Source organism: Monodon monoceros, unplaced genomic scaffold (genome assembly GCF_005190385.1).
Source record: "Monodon monoceros isolate NGI ecotype Baffin Bay Population unplaced genomic scaffold, NGI_Narwhal_1 Super_Scaffold_6, whole genome shotgun sequence".
Classification (NCBI taxonomy): domain Eukaryota; kingdom Metazoa; phylum Chordata; class Mammalia; order Artiodactyla; family Monodontidae; genus Monodon; species Monodon monoceros.
In genome coordinates, this window is record NW_021703783.1 from 53,598,757 (window position 1) to 53,624,147 (window position 25,391).

At 39.9% G+C, this 25,391-nt stretch overlaps 1 protein-coding gene and 1 pseudogene across 2 annotated transcripts in view; both read left to right on the plus strand.

The window, feature by feature from the left end:
- YEATS4 (YEATS domain containing 4) overlaps nucleotides 1-25,391 on the plus strand; it is a 155,715-nt gene that overhangs the window by 57,791 nt on the left and 72,533 nt on the right. The gene's annotated exons all lie outside the window — the stretch shown is intronic.
- On the plus strand, nucleotides 3,682-4,147 carry LOC114885778 (annotated as a pseudogene).

A 25,391-nucleotide genomic window follows, 5' to 3' on the forward strand; every position in this document is an offset into this window, starting at 1 on the left:
AACTTTTATACCTATTATAGCACCAATCACTCATATTCTAGTAGTTCTTGATGTACCTGTCTCCCCTGCTGTTTAGATAGTTGGGACAGGGACAGGGTCCCCGTCTGCTTTTGTTTCCTCAATGCCTAGCACATAAGTGCCCAGTGCAGAGTTGCTAAGTGAATGAAGGAATGAGTGAATGAATGAAGTTCTTTCTCCCTCTACCCTAATGACCTTCTATATCAGGTTTTATTAAATGGATGTAGATAGATATTAAGAGCAATTGTATATCTGTGTGTGTGTGTGTGTGTGTGTGTGTGTGTGTGTGTGTGAGAGAGAGAGAGAGAGAGAGAGACAGAGAGAGAGAGAGAGAGAAGAATGAATCCCATTCCCTAACGGGGAGAGACCTATCAAACATACCATGGGGAACCCAGAAAAGGCAGTCTTACGCAATACTTGATGCTTTACGTTTTCTCACAGACTGATCTACTCATTTGATCCTTCTGTTATTCTCTGGCCTCATCTTAGGCCCTGGCTTATGTATGCTTTAGCCTGCTTCCTTGTTTTATTGAACAATTTGACCCCCTCCACAAGCATATTGATTTGGACTCTCCTGACTCACCTTTTACCCATACTGCTATCAGAAAATCAGTATCTCTGCTGATCCTTTAGATCCCTACTTCTCAAAGGACTAACAGCATTAACATCACCTGTGAACCTGTTAGAACTATAGACCCTCAGGTGCCAGAACTACTGAATCAGAATCGGAATTCTAACAAGACTCTCAAGTGATTTGTGTACACATTAGAGTTGGAGAAGCTCTGCTTTACATCCTTATGATGACCGCTGCTCATGGCTCACAGTTTTCCTTTCTATCTTGTCTCCTGTTATCCTTAAGATATCAATACTCATTGTATTAGTTATCTATGACTGCATATAAAATCATCCCAACTTACTGGCTTAAAATAACAGACGTTTACTATCTCACAGTTTCTGTGCATCAGGAATCTGGGTAAGACTTATCTGGATCTTGTAGCTCAGGGTCTCTCATAAGGCTGCAATCGAGGTGTCAGCTGGCGCTGTAGTCATCTAAGGCTGGGCTGGGGAGGAGCCGCTCCAAGCTCACTCGTGTGACTTATGGTGGGCCTCGTGTCTTCACGGGCTGTTACTTGCCTGGTTGGTCTCTCCATTGGGCAGCTCACAATATGGCTTCATAGAGTGAACAAGTGAAAAAGTAAGAAAGGGGAGGCAAGATGGAAGCCAGAGTCTTTCTGTAATCTCAGGAGTGACAATCCATTATTTTTGCCTTATTTTATTTGTTAGACGTAAGTCACTAAATCCAATCTACGCTCAAGGGGAGGGATTACACAAGGGTGCAAGTAGCAGGAGGATGTTTGGGGGTGATCTTAGAGGCTGCCAACTACATCCAAGTGCATTTTCCTCTAATAACTTGGCTGACTAGTTTTCTTTTTTTTTAAATATTTATTTATTTATTTATTTACTTTGGCTGCGTTGGGTGTTAGTTGCAGCACGTGGGATCTTTCTGTTGTGGCGCACAGGCTCTTTGTTGCAGCATGCAGGCTTCTCTCTAGTTGTGGCATGTGGGCCCCAGAGCAGGTGAGCTCAGTAGTTGTGGTGTGCAGTTGCCCCGCGGCACGTGGGATCTTAGTTCCCTGACCAGGGATCAAACCAGCGTCCTCTGCATTGCAAGACGGATTCTTAACCACTGGACCACCAGGGAAGTCCCTTGGCTGACTAGTTTCTACTTCAGTCATGAATTGGTATGGCCATACCTGGGACCTCAACACCACTTGCAATTTTGTTCTTCAAACGTTCACCCTCTCTGTTCTCTGTCATGACTACTACTTGTCATTCCCTCTACTTGTCCCACAACTTCACTCACAGCAAACATGACTTCCTAGCCTCTTCATCCCTTCTTGTGCTAGTCTATTAATATCCTTCCTGTCTTTGTGGGGACTCAAAGCCCCACACAGGGTGTTTCCTATGAGCGGCTAGTTATGTACGGGCTTATTAAAAACCTAGGAACACCTATACTCACCTATTTGATTTGTGGGATTGTCACCTTCCCTTCTTCCACTTCAGGAAAGATCTAGCATTCTCTGGTTTTTCTTCCATTTCCAGGTTGATGAGCATGCCTGAAGGAAATTATAAAATCAGGCAGACTGGGTGCACTATAAATAGATGCTATCTAACGTCATCTGGGTAACACCTCTCTTCAGAAGTGCATCCCTACAGAATGTACCCAGCAGCATTTCCAGAACTTTCTCATTCTCCTCAAGTTCCCAAATCTACCTTCACTATTCTTAGTCTGCCTTTAGGTTTCCTCCAGTGGAAGGCCATTCCCCACTTTGGCTATCTCCGCTTGAGAAAGTTCTCATCTCTTCACTCATTATTTTTTTCTCCCTCTTGTCTCCGAGGAGTAGGTGTTGATCTTCCTTTCTGGGTCTAAACTCTTCACGTGTCCTTATATTCCATCCTATCCCATTTCTTCTTTGGCTTTGCTCCATCTGTTCCTCTCTCTCTCTCTGTATTGCCTCCTTCCCTTTAGCTTGCAAACATGTCCACAGTAAAAGCAACCTGGACTCAGTTATTGCCTCAAGCTACTACTTCATCACTTTCTTTTTACCACTAAGTTTATTTTAATTTTCAAGCATACAGAAAAGTAGAATACCATAATAGATACCTATATTCTTGCACCCAGATTTAACAATTGACCATATTTGCTTCATCTTTCCTCTCCTGAAATATTAAATCAAATGATAGACATCTTGACATTTTACCCCTAAAAACTTTAGAGTGCATCTCTTAAAAATATCATCATAAAAAAAAAAAATATCATCATAGGTCAGGGTATGGTAATGGGTTAGGGTTAGGGTACGGGTTAGGAGTAGGGTACGGTTTAGGGTATGGGATAGTGTTAGGGTGAGGGTTACAGTATGGGTTAGGTTTAGGGTACAGAAAAAAAAATATCATCATCACAATTAGCAAAACTATTAATAAAGCCTTCATTTTATATAACACATCATATTTAAATTTTCCCAGTGATCTCAAAAAATGTGTTTTACAGCTGTCTTTTTCAAGTAAAATTCAATTAAAGGTGATGCATTGCTTAGGATGGCTTAATTCTCTTTTGATTTCAACAGTGCTTCCCACCCTCTTTTTATGTCATTGAGTTGTTGAAGAGACTGGGCCCATTGTCCCTATTTAATGTCCCACTTTCTGGATTTGTCTGATTGTTTGGTGTTATTAGAGGTTCATCTACTCCTGTATTTTCTGTAAAATGGAGATGAGATATAAAGGCTGATTTCAAGTTAAATATTTTTGTTGGGAATATTCATAGTTAGTGCTGTGTGCTTTATATTGCATCACATTTTATGCACATCACTTCTAACTGTCTCACGTTTAGTGATGCTAACGTTAATTACTGAGTTAAGGAGGCAACAGCCAGATCTTCCCACTGTTAAGTTATGATACACTTTTTTTCCAATCAGTAAATAACCAATGCCTGGAGTGATACTTTGGCCCCATGTAACGCCAAGAAGTTTTTAAGACTCTCATATTGCTGCCTTTTACCCTATTCCCTAATTCTTTTTCCCCCCGCCACCGAACGAAACTCTTCTGTAGAAGGTCACTAGTGCCTTCCTTACCACGAAAACCAAGAGCCTTTGGCTTTTCAGGAAGATGGTGCCGAAAGCAAAGACGGAAGTCCCTGCTCTTTACCCTCCTAAAGCCAAAGGCTTTGAAGGCGAGGAAGGCAGTGATGAAAGACATCCACAGTCACAATAAAAGAGAAGAAAGGAATGTCATCCAACTTCCAACAGCCTAAGACACTGCAACTCAAAAAGCAGCCCAAATACCCTCAGATGAGCACACCCAGGAGAAACAAGCTTGACCATTACGCCATCATCAAGGTCACCCTGACCACTGAGTCAGCCATAAAGAAGATAGAAGATAACACACACTTGTGTTCATTGTGGATGTCAAGGTCAACAAGCACCAGATCAAACAGGCTGTGAAGAAGCTCTGTGACACTGCTGTGGCCAAGGTCAACACTCTCATCAGGCCTAAAGGAAAGAAGAAGGCATATGTTCCACTGGCTCCTGACTATGGTGCCTTGAATATTGCCAACAAAATTGGGATCATCTAAACTGAGTCCAGATGGCTAATTCTAAATATATCTTTTCACCCATATTTAAAAAATAAAGAATAGGGCTTCCCTGGTGGCGCAGTGGTTGAGAGTCCGCCTGCCGATGCAGGGGACACGGGTTCGTGCCCCGGTCCGGGAAGATCCCACATGCCGCGGAGTGGTTGGGCCCGTGAGCCATGACCGCTGAGCCTGCGCGTCCAGAGCTTGTGCTCCGCAACGGGAGAGGCCACAACAGTGAGAGGCCCGCGTACCGCAAAAAATAATAATAATAAAAATAAAGAATAAAAAACAAAACCAAGAGACTTTGTTCATCTTCCTTGAGCTTTCTGAAATATTTTATATTATTACACCTTTTTTAAGAATGTCTTTTCCCCTTTCTTCCATAAAGTTTCCTATTTCAAGTACCTCTCCCTCTAACTGCTTATTTACATCTTTATTGAATGCTTTCACTGGACTGTAAAGAGGGTCATAGGTCTGCTCTTTGTCTTCAACTTGGTCTCTACACTGTCCACTTTAGTAATCTTACCCATATTCACAGCTCAAGCAGATTGCTAAAAAAATGTGTACCTCTAGCTTGACATCCTATAGCTTTTTGACATTTCCACCTGGAGTCCCATCAGGTATAACTTAAACTCAACCAGCATAAAAGAGAAGTCATCTTTCTCTGTACTTCCATCCTCCCAATATAGGAGTTTTGATTATTTCAATGTTCGTGTTTACATTGTTATGTTCATGTAAATATTGTTCACTGCTGAGACACAGTATATTTTAATCACACTTACTTTTATATAATAATAACTATAATAAAAATTACCTTGTTTTTTAAAAATTTATTTATTTACTTTTGGCTGCATTGGGTCTTCGTTGCTGCACGCGGGCTTTCTCTAGTTGCTAGGAGCGGGGGCTACTCTTCGTTGAGGTGCTCAGGCTTCTCGCTGCAGTGGCTTCTCTTGTTGCGGAGCAGGGGCTCTAGGTGCATGGGCTTCAGTAGTTGTGGCACGTGGGCTCAGTTGTTGCGGTTCATGGGCTCTAGATCACTGGTTCAGTAGTTGTGGCACACAGGCTTAGTTGCTCTGCAGCATGTGGGATCTTCCCGGACCAGGGGTCGAACCCATGTCCCCTTCATTGGCAGGAGGATTCTTAACCAATGGACCACCAGGGAATTCCCATGAAGTAGTTAACATAATCTCTTTTTCTTAATAAACATATTTGCTTTCAGACAGGCTTTTCCAAGCTAATCTGCATTATTACTGCCAGTTTATTTCTCCATAACATTTTTGACCAAATTATTCCCATGTCAAAACCTGTTAATTGAAGTTAAAACTCCTTAGCATCCCTTTCAAATTCTTCGATATACAGTTTCAACCTTCCTTTTTACCCTTCTCTCCCTATTCTTCCCTACATTTGTGCTGTCTTTCAATCCACCCCTGTTGGATGCCCTTTTCTGAACCTCCCTTATGTTCTCTACCATCATGAGTTATTATTATTCATGAGCTTTTCCCCATGTGTGCCCACAGGAACCTTAGCCATTTTCTAAAATATATCTGAAATTCGACTCTCTCCTCGAAATCTCCCTGTCTACCTCAGTCAGAAGCAATCTCTTTCTGGCCTAAGTTCCCAGCATACTTAGTATACTACCTTATGCTAACACTTTTTTAATGAGTAAATGAATGTGGCACTTCAGCATCAGTATTACCTTTAAAACTAGATTCTAGGGGGAATTCCCTGGCGGTCCAGTGGTTAGGACTCTGCGCTCTCACTTCGGAGGGCCTGGGATCTATACCTGCTCAGGGAACTAGGATCCCACAAGCTGCTCTGTCGCCGCCCCCCACAAAATAAAACCTAGATTCTAAACTCCCAGAGGACAGAGTTCACATCTTATACTTCCTTCTAGTCTCTATAGCACCCAATGTACTATCTGATAAATGAAGGAGTGACCGTTGGAGTGGGTGAATAGGGGAGGTAAAGAGTGGACAGGGAAATATATTGTAGAATGACAAAGTGGATAAATGAAAAATAACTCCAGGGACTTATTCTGGATTGTCTGGAAATGGGCTGACTGGACCACACACCCATCTGTCTCACCAGGAAGAGGAGCTGCACTCAAACCCAACTTCCCATGTGTGCCTGTCAGTTTCCTGTTTGCTCTCAGAACCATCTCCCATCCTTTCCCTGCTCCGTGCTGTATCACAGGGAACTACGTTGTCCAGGATGTCACACTTTGGCTTTTTGGTTGTTTCAGGTAGTTTTCATATTGTTGTTTGGCTATAGTTCACTCACTTTCATTGTTGTACAATATTCCACTGTGTGCACGTACCAAATTTATGTATTTATTCAACTATTAATGGACATTTAAATTTCTCATTTGGGGCTATTATTAATAATGCTAACATGAACATTCTGTTACATGTCTCTTGTAAAAATATATGTTAGCACTTATTTCTTGGGTTTATATCCAGGACTGGAATTGCTGGGTGAAGGGCATGTGTATATATCTAGTATTTACTAGATATTTCAAATATCCAAAGTTGTTCCAGCAGTGCATGAGAGCTCCTGATGCTCTAGTCCTTACCAAGGCTTGGTATTGTTAGATTTTAAAACTTTTTGCAAATCTGATGGTTATGAAAGGAGAGCTCATTCTGCTTAATTCACTGATTACTAGGAAGGTTGAATCCCTTTTCTTAGGTTTATTGATTATGTATTTCTTCTTTGAAGTCATTATTCATATCCTTGGCTAGTTTTTCAGTTGGTTTTATGTTTCCTTTGATGTGTAGTAGTACTTTACATATTCTGGATATTACACTTCGTTAGTTATACTGATTCTCTCAACACATATTTATTGGGCATTTACTATGCTCAAAGGATACAGCAGTGAACAATACAGACCAAAAAACCACTCTTAGTTCATGAAGCTTACATTCTAGTATAGGGAGAGAAACAATAAACACAATAAATAAGTAAAGAGAAGGTATATTAAATTTTACCTACTCTATGATAAATGCTATAGAGAGAAATAAAGCAGGGAAGGGGGTTAGGGAATTCTGGGGAAGGGTTGCAGTTTGAAATAAAGTGGTCAAGGGAATTCCCTGGCAGTCCAGAGGATGGGACTCTGTGCTTCCACTGCAGGGGAACTAATATCCCGCAAGCGGCGTGGTGCAGCAAATAAATAAGTTAATTAATTAATTTAATTTAATTAAATAGTGGTCAAGGAAGGCGACTTTTGAGTATAACCCTGAAGGAGGTCAGGAAACAGGCCATAGAGGAGTTTGGGGGAAGAGCATCTTAGATAGAATAGTAAACGCAAAGGCCCTGCAGGTAGAACATAGATGGTGTGTTCAAGGAACAGCAAGGAGGCCAGTGTGGCCAAAGCTGAATAGGGAAAATGAGTCATAAGACATGAGATTTGATTTTTTGTTTTTTTTTTGGTAAGAACACATTTTAAAAAAATTTTTTTATTGGAGTATAGTTGATTTACAATGTTGTATTAGTTTCAGGTGTACAGCAAAGTGAACCAGTTATACATCTACATATATCCACTCTTTTTTTTTTTTTTAGATTCTTTTCCCATATAGACCATTACAGAGTATTGAGTAGAGTTCCCTGTGCTATACAGCAGGTTCTTATTGGTTATCTATTTTATGTAGAGTACTGTTTATATGTCAGTCCCAATCTCCCAATTTATCCCTCCCTGCCCCCCTTATCCCCTGGTAACCATAAGTTTGTTTTCTACATCTGTGACTCTACTTCTGTTTTGTAAATAAGTTCATTTGTACCCTTTTTTTAGATTCCGCATAGAAGCAATATCATATGATATTTGTCTTTCTGTGTATGACTTACTTCACTCAGTATGACAATCTCTAGACCCGTCCATGTTGCTGCAAATGGCATTATTTTGTTCTTTCTTATGGCTGAGTAATATTCCATTGTATATATATACCACATCTTCTTTATCCATTCCTCTGTTGATGGACATTTAGGTTGCTTCCATGTCCTGGCTATTGTAAATAGTGCTGCAATGAACATAGGAGTGCATGTATCTTTTCGAATCATGGTTTTCTCCAGGAATATGCCCAGGAGTGAGATTGCTGGGTCATATGGTAGTTCTATTTTTAGTTTTTTAAGGAACCTCCATACTGTTTTCCAAGACATGAGATTTGAACAGCAAGGTGGAGAATGTATGTGTGCAGAATGTAAAGGATGTTTGTAGACCATTATAAGGACTTGACTTTTACTCTTGGTGAGGTGGGAAGCCTTTTGAGAAAAGGAAAGATTTGAGCAAAGGAGTGACACAATCTGACTTACTTCTTTAAAAGGCCCATTCTGGGGATGGGCTTTCAGAACTGAGTGGCTTTCAGAATGATCCAGGTGGGGCTTCCCTGGTGGCGCAATGGTTAAGAATCCACCTGCCAATGCAGGAGACATGGATTCGAGCCCTGGTCCAGGAAGATCTCACATGCCACGGAGCAACTAAGCCCCTGCTCCACAACTACTGAGCCTGTGCTCTAGACCCCGTGAGCCACTACTGAAGCCCGCGTACTACAACTACTGAAGCCGCGCGCCTAGAGCCCCTGCTCCGCAACAAGAGAAGCCACCGCAATGAGAAGCCTACCACTGCAGCGAAGAGTAGCCCCCGCTCACTGCAACTAGAGAAAGCCCACACACCGCAACGAAGAGCCAACACAGCCAAAAATTAAAATTAAAAGAAAAAAGAATAATTCAGGTGAAAGATAATGGTGGCTTGCGCTAAGGTGATACTGAGGTGGTAAAAAGTGATTAGAGAAAACTAAAAGATAATCCATGAGTAACTATGACCATGTTGAGGTTGGGTAGCATTTGTTGGGTAGTTATTGGTTAATTTTTGTTTTCTTACGCTAGAAGAAATTTCTCTACTAATGTTTAGGAGCTGGGACTCTGGATGGAGAAAACAAAAATGACCAAGACATTGGTGGTGATTGGTATGACTATAACAGTAAATACACAAAAATGGTAATGGCTTGGGCTAAGGTGGTCCCAGTGAAGTTTGCAGAATCTGGATTTATTTTGAGAGTGTAACTAACAAGATTTGTTGATAAATTGGGCATGGAATGTAAGCAAAAGTGAGAAATCAGGAGTTACTTTAGGGTTTTTTTGGTTCTAAAAGGTTAGAGTTTCCATAAGTTGATAGTGAAAAAGCTTCAAGAAGACCAGATTTGGTAGAGAAGATTAGGAGCTCATTTATGGACTATTGAGTTTGAGCTGCCTTTTCGATATTCAGGAGGAGATGCCCAGCTGGCAACTGGATATATGAGCTTGGCATTCAGGAGAATTTAAAGGGAGTTTTATTAGTCACCAGTTTTGATGTAATAAACAACTCTGAAATCTCAGTGGATTACAGCAACAAACATTTATTTCTTGCTCTTGTTACATGTGGGTGACAGGTTGATTACAGTTCTGCTCTAGGCTGTGGGCCAGCTATGTGTCTCATTAGAGTATATTCTAATTTGGGGCCTAAACTGAATAAACAGCCACTGTCCAGCACATGCCATACTCACAGCAAAGGGCAGAATCAACAGGGGCTAAACTAAGCAATGCAATTCAATTTAAAGCTTCTCTTTGCATGTGGCTATATCACTTGCTTCCATTCCATTCCATTAGCTAAAGAAAGTCACATAGCCCAGCCCTGCATTGGGACAAGGATGTATATGGTGCACAGAAAAGGCAATTCAAATGGTATGTATGTACAATTCTCATAGAAGGGAGGGAGCAAATAGTTGTAAACCATAATTCAATCTCCCACGATGTGAGTACATTGAAGAAAAGAAATCCAAAGACAGGTATTCCAATGTTCAGAGGTCAGAAAGACAAGGAAAAACCCGCAAAGGAGACTGAGAAGGAGCAAATAGTAAGGTAGGGGGAAAACCAGATTGGAAGTCAAGTAAAGAAAATGTCTCAAGAAGGTAGGAGGGATTAACTATGTCACATGTTGCTAATAGGTCAAGCAAGGTGAGGACAGATATTGACCATTAGATTTAGTCACGTGGAAATCTTTGGTCATCTTGACAAGAGAATTAATGACATGGTGGGACCAAAACCTGATCAATGCAGATTCAAGAAAGAGTGGGAGGAGAAAAGTTAGAGATAGTGGATATAGGCAGACTACTCTTTCAAGGACTTTTGCTAAAAGGGGAAGGAAGGAAACGGATGAGTAATTGGAGGGAAAAGTGAAGTCAACAGTAGTCTTTTTTTTTAAGATGGGAGAAATAAAACCATGGTTTCATGATGATAAGAAAGATCCAGTAAAGAGGGGGAAAACTGATGATGCCAGAGAGAAAGTAGAGAATTATTGTACTGAACAGGCTAGAGGGGATGGGCTCTAGTGCTCCATGGAGGACTGGTCTTCATCAGGAGCATAGACAGTCTATTCAGAGTAACAGGTGAGAGGGCAGACCATATTGTCACAAGTGCAGGTAGGTGAGTAGATATGATTATGGAAGCATAGGAAAATTCTCTTTCGATTGTTTCTATTTTTCAGCTAAGTAAGATGCAAGTCATCAACTGAGAGTGAAGATAGGGAGAAGTTGTGAGAGGTTTGAAACTTAGAGAAAAGTATGAGTAGTCTAGGGGAATGGGAGATTGAATGCACTAGGGAACAATATTGATTGGTAGTAGAATTAAGGGCCTATGTGAAGTTAGTGATGATTGTGTGGGTTTTTTTCTCCCACCACAGTCAGCTGCAGAGGTGTGGGTGCAGAGTGAAATGGAGAATTAGGTGTGTCCAGGTAACAAACAGGCAGAAATTTAGATTTAATCAGAATCTGTCAAGTTAAAAAAAAAAAAGCAAGAGAGACACGTGTATGCAAGGGAAGTTTCATCACAATGGTTGATCATGTAAGTCAGATAATAATGGAAGTAGAACATGGCACAGATTAGGGATAATAAAATGATGGAAGAGTCATGGATTATAGGTCTAGGTATATTTGACAAATTTTTGGAGACAGGAATAAGCTTAAAAAGTAGAAAGTCTTGGTCAGAGTGTGATGCTTAATACTGACACTATGGAGGAGTTGCATTTACGGGTAAATGCCAAGATCTAGAGCAGCAGTATTTAATAGGACTTCTTCTGATGATGGGGATGTTCTATATCCACTGTCTAATATGCCACTGGTGGCTACCAGTCACTGGAAATGGGCTGACTAAGGAAATAAAATTTAAATTTTATTTAGGTTTAATAAATTTAAAATTAAGAGCAACATGAAGCTAGAAGCTACCATATTAGACAGTGCAATTCTAGAGATTATGACCATGTTAGTGAGTAGCTAAAATGGAAGACAATGTTATTGGAGAAGAGGAGGCCAAAAACTTAGCAGCTAAGTTATTGGAAAGACCACATCAGTAAGTGGATATCGAAATCTGTAAGAATTATGACAAGAATAGTACTGAAGTGACAGTGAACCACCAGCTGAAATCTTCAAGGAAAGATAAGTGTCTCAAGATGGGAGGACAGGTATAACAAAGAGTAAAGTGAGTGCTATAGTCAGATACCATGTTAATGAAAACTGAGGGTTGGGCTTCCCTGGTGACACAATGGTTAAGAATCCGCCTGCCAATGCAGAGGACATGGATTTGAGCCCTGGTGCGGGAGGGTCCCACATGCCGTGGAGCAACTAAGCCCATGTGCCACAACTACTGAGCTACTGAGCCTGTGCTCTACAGCCCACAAGCCACAACTACTGAGCCCCTGTGCCACAACTACTGAAGCCCATGGCAAAGAGTAGCCCCTGCTCACCGCAACCAGAGGAAAGCCCGCACGCAGCAAGGAAGACCCAACACAGCCAAAAGTAAAATAAATAAAATAAAATAAATTAACTAAAAAAAAAAACTGAGGGTTTTAGGGAGGAAAGAAGCAGAAAAGTTTAGAACCAGCAATGCAAGGCAGACACCTACCCCTTGTCTAGGTTCAATGGCATAATATATGCTTTGAAAATATCTTCGTCCATCGCAGAAGAGAAGTTTGTGGATTGTCTTATCACATTTATTTATTTAAATTAATCAATTTATTTATACTTTATTTTTGGCCGTGTTGGGTCTTCATTGCTGCGCGCAAGCTTTCTCTACTTGCGGCAAGCAGGGGTTATCACTTATTTATGATGGCTTTTGTTGAATAAAAGTTTTCCTTCTTTTTTTTTTTTTTTTTTTGCGGTACGCGGGCCTCTCACTGTTGTGGCCTCTCCCGTTGCGGAGCACAGGCTCCGGACGCACAGGCTCAGCGGCCATGGCTCACGGGCCCAGCCGCTCCGCGGCATGTGGGATCTTCCCGGACCGGGTCACGAACCCGCGAGAGAGTCTGGCAGGCAGACTCTCAACCACTGCGCCACCAGGGAAGCCCAAAAGTTTTCCTTCTTAAATTTGAAAAATTATTCATCATTTTTATTATTCTCATTTTTATATCTTAATTAAGAAATCCTTCTGGGAATTCCCTGGCAGTCTAGTGGTTAGGACTCTGCGCTCTCACTGCTGAGGGCCTGGGTTCAATCCCTGGTGGGGGAACTAAGATCCCACAAGCCGTGCAGTGTGGCCTAAATAAATAAATAAAAGAAACCCTTCTCTACTCCAAGGTCATAAACATATTATCTTATGTTTTCTTTTAAAAGTTACAGGTTTGTATTTAACATTAAATTTTTAATTCCTCTTAAGTTTATTTTTATGTATGGTATGTGATAGAAAACAAATTTTATTCTTTTCATATAATCTATTTATATTTTCTGAAGCACAGCTGTTGAAGTCTACTGTTTCTTACAGTATTACTGCCATCATATTACTTTCTCTAATAGCTTTTGAAATTAGCTCTTTATCCCAGATGATGTTCATTTTATTATAATGTACATAGTTGGAGATTTATACTGATACATCCTGCATAGTACTCAGTGTGTATGTGTGTGTCAATTCTACAATTGCTTGGTTATTATTTCTTCAAATATTGTTTCTTCTCCGTTCCCTCCATTCTTCTGGAATTTTTATTGAATGAATTTTTTTTCAATCTGGTTTCCATATTTCCTAATTAACTGCTCTTTCAAAAAATATTTTTATCTCTTTGGTTCCCTGTGCTATTTCTAGATGAATCTCTCAGCACTGTCTTCCAATGCAGTAAAGTCAGTCTTCAACTGTGTCTAGTCTAGAGTTTATCCTGTCTATTAAATTTTTAATGGTCATAAAATTTATAAATTCTAATAGTCTCTTGTTGCCTCTTTTTCATATCCAGATGTTTTAAATTTTATTTATACTTATTTTCATAAATCCTTATTAATATTAATAGAAGTTATTCCTTTATATCTTTTAGTATCCTAAATATATTTGTTTAAAAATAATTTTCAGACTGATCTATACAATTGGAGTGAGTTCATGCAACAATTGTTTACTTTATGTACTTTTTTCCCCAGTGTTAGTTTTGTTTTCACGTGTTTTGGAATTTAGATTTTCAGACTCATTTTAAGTAAGAGGGATTTTTTTTGTTTGTCTTGTTGTTGTTTATTTGTTTGCTTATTTTCTTCTTCTACTTCTGTGCTCACACCTCCTTATCTAGCAGTTTTGTGGCTGCCTCCAGTCAGACTCTGTTCCCTCCATCCAAAATCACGTCCTGTATTAGCCCATCAAAGTTGCTGTAATAACTATGGGACATCAGGGATGTTGCAGATGCAATCACTGAGACAGTGGTCAACTTTGTTTAGTTTGTAGTTGCTGTGTCTTGTCTTTCTACCTCCTCAGGTTCACAGCTCTGTATAATGCCATAACCTCAGGAAGAGGGCTGGCATCAGCTTTGTTTTTTAGCCTCTTCTCATAAGTGGGTGAACTGTTGATTTGGAAGAGATGGGGTGCATCAAAGCGTCATCTTGACCAGAAGTCTTCTAATAGTTTTTTTTTTGTTTGTTTGTTTGTTTTTCTGTACGTGGGCCTCTCACTCTTGTGGCCTCTCCCGTTGTGGAGCACAGGCTCCGGACGCGCAGGCTCAGCGGCCATGGCTCAAGGGCCCAGCCGCTCAGCGGCATGTGGGATCCTCCCGGACCGGGGCACGAACCCGTGTCCCCTGCATTGGCAGGCGGACTCTCAACCACTGCGCCACCAGAGAAGCCCCTATAATTTTATTTTTTTAACATTTAAATCTTTAATTGATCTGGGGTTTATTTTGACATAGTTTTTGAAGTAAGGATCTCCTTTCCTCCAAATAACCATTTATCCCTACATCATTTATCAAATTATGTATTGAATTGCTAATTTCTGCCACTGCTACCTTTTAAATAGCCTTCAAATCTGTCTTACTCTTTATCTTCCCATTGGTACTGCCCTAGTTTAGGTCACTATCATCCTTCCAACTTTCACCTAGATTGCTTCCATAGCCTCCTGACTCTTTCTTGGTCTTCAATCCCTTATACATACTGCAGTCAAAATGACCTTTGTGTAACACAAAACTGCTCATGTTACTCCCTGCAGAAAGCCTTCCAGTGACCATGCCATTCCTTTAAGATGAAGTACAAACCATTATATTAGCTTATTTCTATAGCTTCATCTCTCACCATCCATCCTCCTCACCCGCATCTCTACTCTCCACCCTAAGGCCCCTGAATGTACCATGCTCTGCTTCATTTCCAGGCACCTGTTGTTCTTTGCCTCTGCTCTACCCCACTACATCTTTGATGACTAACCTCATCTATCTTGCAGGTTTCACTATGGTGTCACATCTTTCCATAAGCCTTTTGTGATCTTCCTTGAGCCCAGATTAGGGGCTTCTCCTATATGATATTTTCCCAATTATACTTTCCTCATTATAGTACTAATCATGCAGAATGCAATTTCTTATTTACCTTCCTATTTATTACTCTTCTAGATTATAAGCCAGTTGAGGGAATTTCGTGTTATTCTGAATCCCTAGCACCTAACATATGGTAAATTTCTACAGATATTTTTCGAATTCATCAACTACACGGTAGATAGCAGGCACTGTGCTAGGCTATGGAAATACAAGAGAACACAAGAAAGACAAGATTACTCCCCTCACGTAACTTACACTCTAGTGAGAGAGATAGACAGTGAACCAAACAAATAAACAAAACAATTGCTGCTTGTGTTAGGAAGACAGTAAACAGTTGCTTTAGTAAGGAAGAATAGAGGGCCCTACTTGAATAGGTTGGCCAAGGAATTCTGCTTTGAGGAATTGACATTTAAGCTAAGAACTAAAGAATGAGAAGGAGCCAATCATGTGAAAGCCAGAAGAAGGACATTATAAGCAGAAAGAAGAGCAGATGCAAAAATCCCGAAACAGAAAAAATCTTGGTGTATTCTAGGAACTTTGGCTGCAGAGGACACTTTGATTGCAGAGTTGTAACTTGTGGGATAAGGTACATGGTATAAATTTGGAGGCCTCAGGCAGGTGGCCAGTCATGCAGGGTCTTTTTGGCTATAGCCAGGGACTTGGATTTGTTCCAACAGGCTGGAAAATCACAGAAGAGTTTTAAAGAGGAGAATTGGCATGCTCCAATTACATTTTCAGAGTTCACTCTGGCTGTGTTGATAATGGAATGCAAGGAGGTTACCATGGAAGTGCAGGGACCTGTTAGAAAGCTACTGCAGTAATCCAGGAGAGGGAGAATGGTGGCTTACACTAGCATAGTCACAAGTGGAGATGGGTAAAAGTGAATGACTTCGGGCTTTCCTGATGGCGCAGTGTTTGAGAGTCCGCCTGCTGATGCAGGGGACACGGGTTCGTGCCCCGGTCCGGGAAGATCCCACATGCCGTGGAGCGGCTGGGCCTGTGAGCCATGGCCGCTGAGCCTGCGCATCCGGAGCCTGTGCTCCACAATGGGAGAGGCCACAACAGTGAGAGGCCCGCGTACCGCAAAAAAAAAAAAAAAGTGAATGACTTCAAGATGTATTTTTGGGGTAGAACAATTTAGACTTGCTGACGGATTGACTATGAAGAATAAGGGAAAGGGAGGAGACTAGAACAATTCCCAGTTTTCTGACTCCAGACTCCAGTGGCTGAGTGAATAAAGTCACTATTTATAGAAATAGGGACAATGGGGAGGAATGGCTTAGGGAGGACACAAGGAAACCAAAAATTCTATTTTGACTATGTTAAGTTTGAAATGTTTGTGAGGTAACAAAGTAGAGATGTCAAATTAGTAGTTTGAATATATTAATCTGGGGCTTAGATAAAAGATCTAGCTTTGACATACTAATGTAGGCTTCCTCAGCATGAAGCCTTAGGAAATGGATGAGCTCCCCAAAGGACAAAGTTTAGGTGGCGAAAAAGGTGGTATTTAGAAACCAAGAGCTAGAATTCCCTGGAGGTCCAGTGGTTAGGACTCGGTGCTCTCACTGCTGGGGCCGGGTTCGGTCTCTGGTCGGGACACTAAATTCCCGCAAGCCTTGTGGCCAAAAGAAAGAAACCAAGCACTAGATCAGTTTCTAGGGGTGTCCCTTCTAGGCGGTCTTACTAGACTGAGCCAGGAATATACATATATTCACACATACATTTACATCTGTGTTTGTTTCTGTATCTACCTATATTGAAAATGGTGAGTTCACACTGAGTTCATGTTCCATTTCAGTCCATTACCACAGAGCTCATTCTAGCTTTCCTCCTTCCATATTTATACCTCTCTTCTCTCACAGTGAAAAGCTTGACTGTAATTATCCTCAGTATTCTGCTAGTTTGCTTGATCACCCTGTGTGTGGCCAATCTCCTGACACCTTTAGGCTGCCACCTTGACAGAATTCTCTTGTTGTGCAGGCCTGGCCTTTGGGCAGTTCTTCTGGTCAGGAAGGAAGGAAAGTTCATTTCCTTTATTGAGGTTCTGCACATGTTTTATTATATATATTCTTTGGTATTTTATTTGTTTGGTTGCTATTTTTAAAACGCACTTTTAAAAAAATTACATTTTCTGTTTATTGCTCATATTTGAAAAGGCTACAATATATAGTTTCGTTTTTTATATTTGCCAATCTGAGGTTAGAAAGTTTTTATTTCATAGCTTTTATTGGTTACTAGTAACACTGAACAGTTTTCAAATGTTTATTAGCCATATTAATTTATGTTTCTGTGAATTGTATGCGTCATTTGTTTCTTCTCTGAGAATCTTTGGTTTTTTAAAAATCAACTATCTTGAGTTCTTTATAAATTCAGGAGAATAATTTCCTGTTTGTTTCAAATATTTTCCAACTTAATTGGTTAGAATCTTTTAAATTTTTTTTTTTTTTTAATTTACAGAATTGAAAATTTTTATATGGCCTAATTTTGTTTTTTTTTGGTCTGCGTTGGGTCTTCATTGCTGCGCACGGGCTTTCTCTAGTTGTGGCGAGTGGGGGCTACTCTTTATTGCGCTGAGCAGGCTCCTCACTGCAGTGGTTTCTCTTGTTGTGGAGCACGGGCTCTAGGCGCACAGGCTTCAGTAGTCGTGGCACATGGGCTCAGTAGTTGTGGCTTGTGGGCTCTAGAGTGCAGGCTCAGTAGTTGTGGCACACGGGCTTAGTTGCTCAGAGGCATGTGGGATCTTCCCAGACCAGGGCTTGAACCCATGTCCCCTGCATCAGCAGGCAGACGCTTAACCACTGTGCCACCAGGGAAGCCTTGGCCTAATACTTTGAATTTTTCCTAGTTATCTTTTTTTTTTTTTTTTTTTTTTTTTTTGCGGTATGCGGCCTCTCACTGCTGTGGCCTCTCCCGTCGTGGAGCACAGGCTCCGGACACGCAGGTCCAGCAGCCACGGCTCACGGGCCCAGCCGCTCGGCGGCATGTGGGATCCTCCCGGACCGGGGCACGAACCCGTGTCCCCCGGATCGGCAGGCGGACTCTCAACCACTGTGCCACCAGGGAAGCCCCCTAGTTATCTTTAAGATTCGAATTTCCTTCCCTCTCTAGAGGTCAGATATTCACCTATACTTTATTTTTGTTAAAGATTTTAAGAAACTTACATTTTAAGAAATGTTAAATATTTTTGTTAAACATTTTTATTTTTGTTAAATATTTTTAGAAATTTTGTTAAACATTTCTCTACCCATCTGGAACTTACTTTGTTATATTTTTAGCTAGTCTGTAGAAAATTCTAATATTAACAGTATTAATCCTTTACCCATCAGAGTTGTCACCAATATTTTCCCTCGGTTTTTACTTGCCATTTAAATCTTATTTTGATTTTTGACATGTAGAATTGTTCATTTTTTGTAGTTAGATTTACTAATCTTTACTCTAGTGACTTCTTCTCTTTCTTCTAAGCTTAGAAAGAGACCTCCCCTATGCAGAGATTTAATAAATGTACACTTATATTTTCTTTTTTCTCTTCCTTGCCTTCCTTCTCCCTCTCTCTCTCCTCCTCTTTTTCTTCTTCCTTTTTAGGGTTTGCCTCAAGTCCAGCTTTAAGTGAAATGAGTCACTAAGAAAGCCCCAATCACTTTGGTCTCTTGGGGGTCTTGTAGACCAAAAAAACCACAACAAAACCTATGGGATTGGGATGGATTTCTCTGCAACACAACTCCCTCCCTTCCCCTCTTACATAAAAAACAGCTCAGTGTCAAGCTCCCCAGTAAGTGTATGTACATCTGACAATCCATAAGCTGCTGAAGTGAAAGGTGGCCTTTAAATATTCTGTATATAAATTTAGCCATTTATACAGAGAGAATGAAAAAAAAATGGCCCGATTCTGCTCAGCTGCTGCTTGTTTCTCCTTACACCATGGGGTTCTGTTCTATGTCATTTCCTTTGAAGTCAGAGGGAGCTCTGTGCAGGACGGCAACTCGAACACCGGCCTCTATACATGAAGGTGAGAACTGCCATTACGATAAACTACTCGGCGATGTGGTGGAGGGAACATTGGTCTAACACACTTGGTGGCTGCCCTGCAGATCCCACTGTCTGTAAGAGCTTTGTTTAACTGGAGCAAACAAGAACGTTTTGAATCTTGACATACAAGGGCTCATTCAGCAGAGCATCCCCTGTTATGAGAGGAAGTGCTGGGCAGACATTGCAGTTTTTAGCCAGCACACTGAGGGCATTTCTCTCACATTCTCTCCATCTGTAAAGAGACTGTTTTCAAGACCCCGAAATGGTTTTCTATAGATTGGAGAGATGTATAAGCATTCTTACTTGTTTGTACTCACATATAATGGGGGGCAGACCACAGTCATATCAAAGTAGCCCAGTCTTTTCAATACAGAAAGCAAGAATTCTTCACAGATTTTAGTTTAGGGTGTTATTTGGTGAAAAGCACAGCTTGGAGTAGAAACAATGAGAGAAACTTTGACATGGAGATGGTATTGGAATTGAAGAATCAGGTACATTTGCTTTCTATCTCAGGAGAATTATTTTGTTAATTAGCCCACAGAGACTTTCCTACCCCTTTCACAATGAGTTATGTACCGTTTTTTAGGACTCCAAATCAAATGATGGTTTCATGTTGTTATTCTGTAAACATTGGAATGAATAGAGGTCAAAGAGCAAATTGCCTCAATTTATGGGTAATTTTTCCACCCATCCCATGCCCTGACTTTGAGAAGTGATGCCCCCTTACTGATTCCTTCATCATATCCTTTTGCTTCTGTCTGCAGACCCTTGCTTAAGCTGTAACATACAGCTTCAAGGCCCCTGACTTCCAAGGACCCCTCTCAGAGCAGAACACCAGCATTTTGTATTTATAATTTCTCCTGTTGGATAGCATTGGAGTGGAACAGGCATTTTTTACTTACAGTTTTGAATTCTTTTTCATAAAACTTGTATCCACTTCTGCATATAGAATACCCTTTCTTTCCACAGGCCATCAGGTGGTTAGCATGTAGGCAATATTTAAATCCTTGAGACTGGATAAGATCATTAAGGGAAGAAATGTGAATGGAGGGAAAAGGACTGAGTTCTGGAGCACTCCAAGTTTAAGAAACTGGGAGAAGAGAAAATATATCTGGGAGATCACACTGAAATAATACACAGGGAGCAGCATCATTCTTTGAAATAATTGTTACGTTGTAATATAATAGTCATAAACTATTCTAGTTTGTGAATATGCCTAATTTGTATAAGCAGTCCTCTACCAAAAGCTTCTTAACAGTTACTCCTGCTCTCAGTTTATCCTTACTCCAATCCATTCAACATACTGCTTAGGTTAACTTTGGATTTATTTTAGTTATTTGTGCCTGGATGAAACATAAAAAATTGGGTAAGTACCACATATTACATTTATATGATGAAATACAGTGCAGTTACAATTTTAATAAGAAAATATTTGCAAAATAATGTTGAGTGAATTAAGCATAATCTCAACTTACACACACACACACACACACACACACACACACACGCAGATATATAACCAGAAAAAATGCTATAAGTTTATCTATCAAAAGCATAGCATATTTCTGAATGGTGGGTTTCCAGGTGACTTTTATTTTATTTTTCTGCTTTTCTGTGCTTTGCAAATTTCCTTCATGAAAAAAAATTACTCGTGTTCTTTAATTTTGTTGCTTCACAGTCAGGAAAACAGCTTTGATTTTTTTTTTAATTGAATAAATTTGATGTGTAAGTTTAAGTGTACAGCATGTTACTTTGATACATTTATGTATTGTAATATGATTGCCAATGTAGTGATATTTATCATATTACTTAATTACAGTGCAATATCTTTGTCTATATTCTTATCCTACCCCCAGCCCCCGGTACACAATGTTTTACTCTGTTTTTTACAGGTTTAACTTTTTTTTTTTTTGGCTGTGCTGTGCAGCTTGTGGGATTTTAGTTCCCTGACAAGGGATTGAACCCGGGCCCACAGCAGTGAAAATGCTGAGTCCTAACCACTGGACCACCACGGAATTCCAAGGTTGAACTTATTTAGATTCCATTTATAAGTGATATCGTCCAGTACTTGTCTTTCTCTGACTTATCTTGCTTAGCATAAAGTATGCAAGGTTTGTCCATGTTGTTGCCAATGGGAGGATATCTTCCTTTCTCATGGCTGAATAATATTCCATTGTGTATCTATACCACATCTTTTTTTTCATCCATTCATTCATTAATGGACATTTGGGTTGTTTTCATGTCTTGGCTATTGTGAATAATGCTGTGGTAAACATGGGAGTGCATACCTTGTTGAAATCCTGTTTTCATTTCCTTTGGGTATATACCCAGAAATGGAATTACAGCTTTGATTCTTTACTGCCTAAAAAGATAATATTCAAGTATCTTAATTTAGTAGTCAGACCCTTCAGACGAGAGGCCCAACCTACTTACCCAAACTCTTTTTTTCAGTTAAAAGGTCAAGGTCTTCTGGATGTGCTCTGTACTTTCCTACCTCTATACTTTTTTGAGAGCTGAGATCCTTTTTATTTCCTTCCTTTTCCTATAATTTCTACAAGTCCTTTAAGATACTATTTAAGTTCTGCCTCTTACTTGGTCCCATGACCATTAACGATGGAAGAGGTTTCAAAGATTAGTGGCTCTGTTATTTAGCATTTACCACAGGATGCTTGGCATTATATGGTTCTATGAGTCCATAACTTAGCTCCCCAACTGGCATTTTGATTCTTAGAGGACAGGTTCTGTGACTTAGAGTTCTTGGTATCCCTTGACACCCCTGTGTCTTGTTCACAGTAAATGTGTAATAAGCATTTGCAATAGTTTAGATCCAAGGTTATTTCAAATATATACATATGTATATATACACATATATTAACATGTATACAAATATATACATATACATTTTAAATTTTGAAATAACTGGATATCTCTCTTTGCATATATGTTTGTATCCTCAGAATGCATTGAGCTTATTCAACAGTTAATTTACTATAAGGGGAACATTTTAAATACTTGTAGTTTTAAACTATTGCTTAAGCATTCTTTCTTCCCTCACAGAAGGTCATTGGTCTTCTCTTCAGGGAATGTTCCCTTCTTACTGTCTACTAAAATACAATGTAGCTTTACTTTTCTTCTTTATTCCCTGGTCCCAAATATAATCTCCACATGTGCTCTATCTTTTTTTTTTTTTGCGGTTCACCGTTGCGGCCTCTCCCCTTGCAGAGCACAGGCTCCAGACACGCAGGCTCAGAGGCCATGGCTCACGGACCCAGCCGCTCCGCGGCATGTGGGACCCTCCCAGACCGGGACAACGAACCCGCGTCCCCTGCATCGGCAGGCGGACTCCCAACCACTGCGCCACCAGGGAAGCCCTGTGCTCTATCTTTGTAGGTGAAATACGTCCTGCCTCAGTGAAATCCAGCCCCGAATGAATTTCCGTTGGTTTAGAGAGCAACTTGAGGATTCTACATTTTGGCACCATTCAATTTCCTTGGCATCTCTCCATAGTCACCATTTAGAAAACTCCTGGTCGGCAGGATTTCAATCCATCATATGCTCTGTGGAGATTAAAAAAGGATTGAATTACATTGGCTTGAAAATGTGATGGAAGATGAAATTTGCTTTACAAAGAAAGGAAGGTTTTTGAAACTCAAATTGTTCCAATAGGACCCTTATACAGAGATCGTTCTTGAAGTAAAATGGCATATATGTTGAAAGTTCCTTTTTATTTAGGTTGCCACTATGTAAATATCACAATATTTAAAATCACTCACACAAATAGAGAAAGTTGCAAAACAATATGATTATATTTATGGTCTTAAAAACGTGGGTGTATAGGGCTTGCCTGGTGGCGCAGTGGTTGAGAGTCCGCCTGCCGATGGAGGGGACGCGGGTTCGTGCCCCGGTCCAGGAAGATCCCACATGCCGCGGAGCGGCTGGGCCCGTGAGCCATGGCCGCTGAGCCTGCGCGTCCGGAGCCTGTAGCAAGCTTGGATTAAGATATTAAGAAAAGCCCTAAGCACTGCAGAGCTTATGATGCATATGAAATAGTATCCTATTATTTACTTTAAGATTAAAACCATCTTAAAATTAAATAAATGTAAAGGAAGTCCCAACAAGTTCTGATTTTTTATATCAATGCATTTGTAAAGACATCAAATTCTTTACAAAATTTTTTTTTTGGGTTCTGGTTTGCTGGTGCCTTAAGTACATACTTCATCTGCCTCTTGGGTAATTCTGTTTATACAAATGTAAATGCACAAAAATAGGTCTGGAAAGGAGCATGCCAAATCATTAACAGTGGTTACACCTGAGGAGAGGAGTGGGCTGGGGAATGGGGAGCATTGTATTTTTTCATTTTACTCTATTTTTTCCCCCCTAATCATCTATAGTCATTTACTTCATGCACAGTCATTAAAAACAAACAAATTAACACACTAGGAGAGTAAAACGCCTCACCTTTTTTTTTCTATCAAAATTTCATATTAATATACTTATATTTGATAAATGTGAATGTAATCTAGAGGCAGCTGAAATCATCCTCCAAGTTGAGTGTATTGATTTTTCTTTCTCTTTCATCCAATAACATGGTTAGACAGCTGCTCACTATTAGTTGTTTGTTTTTTGGGGTTTTTTTCCAGATAATGCAGCTAGTCATCATCACCACTGACATCCGTTGAGCTCTTCCAGTCTGCCAAGCACTGGTACAGAGCGCTCCATGTATTAATTCGTTGAACTGTCACAATAATCCTGTGAGGTGGGTATTATTATTAATGTCATTTTACCGTTGAAGAAATAGAGGCTGGTGAGGTTTAACTATCTTGTGCAAGCTGGGTCACACAGCTAGCAAGTGATGGAACTGAGCTATGTCTCTGGCCATCTGACTTCAGATTCTGCATAGGAAAGAGGAAGGGAGTGGAACTAGTTCGTGGTTTAAGGTTTTTACTTTATTTCATAGTTAGCATATACACTTTTGTCTAATTGGAAGGTGACTAAAGGCGTCTGGGTCTGGTTGATGTGTTGGTTGAAAATTACTATTATTATGAGGATGATTATTATAGTATTTAGTAATTATGCAGTGCTTTATACTTCAAAGAGCTGTTCTTTATAATCATTTATTAGCTATGTCTCACAACGTCTCTACAATATAAAGATGCACTTATCATGCATTTTTGCAGATGGAGAAACTGAGGCAGAGTAAGATAGGCTATATCTTCATAAGAAAGTGTGAAGGTAGTATGCAACTCAAATTCCTGAGACTCCATTCACGGTTCTTTCTCAACTGACTCAAGGATAACTGTGGAATCTTAGCTTAGGTTCTCTAGGAATCAGAACCTGAAACAAGGATGTGAATGAAAATGGTTTGTTTGGGAACTGCAGCTAACATCCTTAAGGAAATGGAATAGTTGTAAAGGAAGTAAAGTCAGTCAATAAAGAGTATGCTGTTGATTTACAGTGTTGTGTTAGTTTTGGGTGTACAGCAAAGTGAATCAGTTATACATATACATATATCCATTCTTTTCCAGATTCTTTTCCCATATAGGTTATTACAGAATATTGTAAATCAATCTTATTTCAATAAAAATTTAAAAAAAAATTCCTGAGACTTGCTAAACAGCTCATTTTGGACAACAACAGAAGTTTAATTCTTTAAAACTCTTAAAGGAAAATGTAAGTTCCAAAATTTTTTCCCAGTTTTAATTAAAAATTAAATGTAAAATATGCTGATGACATATTTGAATGTTGATGGAATGTTGATCGACATTCCTCTGTTTTTGAGCTTTTACTGCATTTGTGTCAATGTGACATTTTTGCTCAAATTCAGCCTTGCTATCTCCCATTTCTCCACACAAGCATAATTTGACTACAGATATTGGTTTCCACTGTCAATATTATATTGCTTCAAAGTGCTTCCATTGTCTTTAAAAGATGCCTTTTGTTCACCAAATGCATAAGACTCTTCATGATAATTTGCAATAAAAACAAACTCTGTGAAAGAATTATATTGGAATTAAAGGAAGTCTTAGACATCTGGCAGTTTGTACACTTCAAAACTGAAGATTATAAACATGTCAGTATGACTTGTGTTGGGAGGGGGAGAGAGATGAGAAGGATCTGTGTGGGTTTAATATAGCAGCCTATAAAAGGCTTGGAAGAGATACATGCACTCTTCTATAAATCTGGTAGTCTCTTTGAGTTGGGAGGCAGTCATGGCCATAGCACATGGGAGAGGCTCAATAAATATTAATTTAGTGGTTAAGACCATGTCTCCGGGGACAGACTGCCTGGGTTCTAATCCTGGCTCCATTACTTGCTTGCTACCTGAACTAGCTGTGCTTGTGTTTCTCCATACAGGAAAAAAAAAAAATCACAATCCATAAAGTTAGTTTATCATGAAACTTATTCAACTATTTGTTATTATTTGTCATTTCTGTT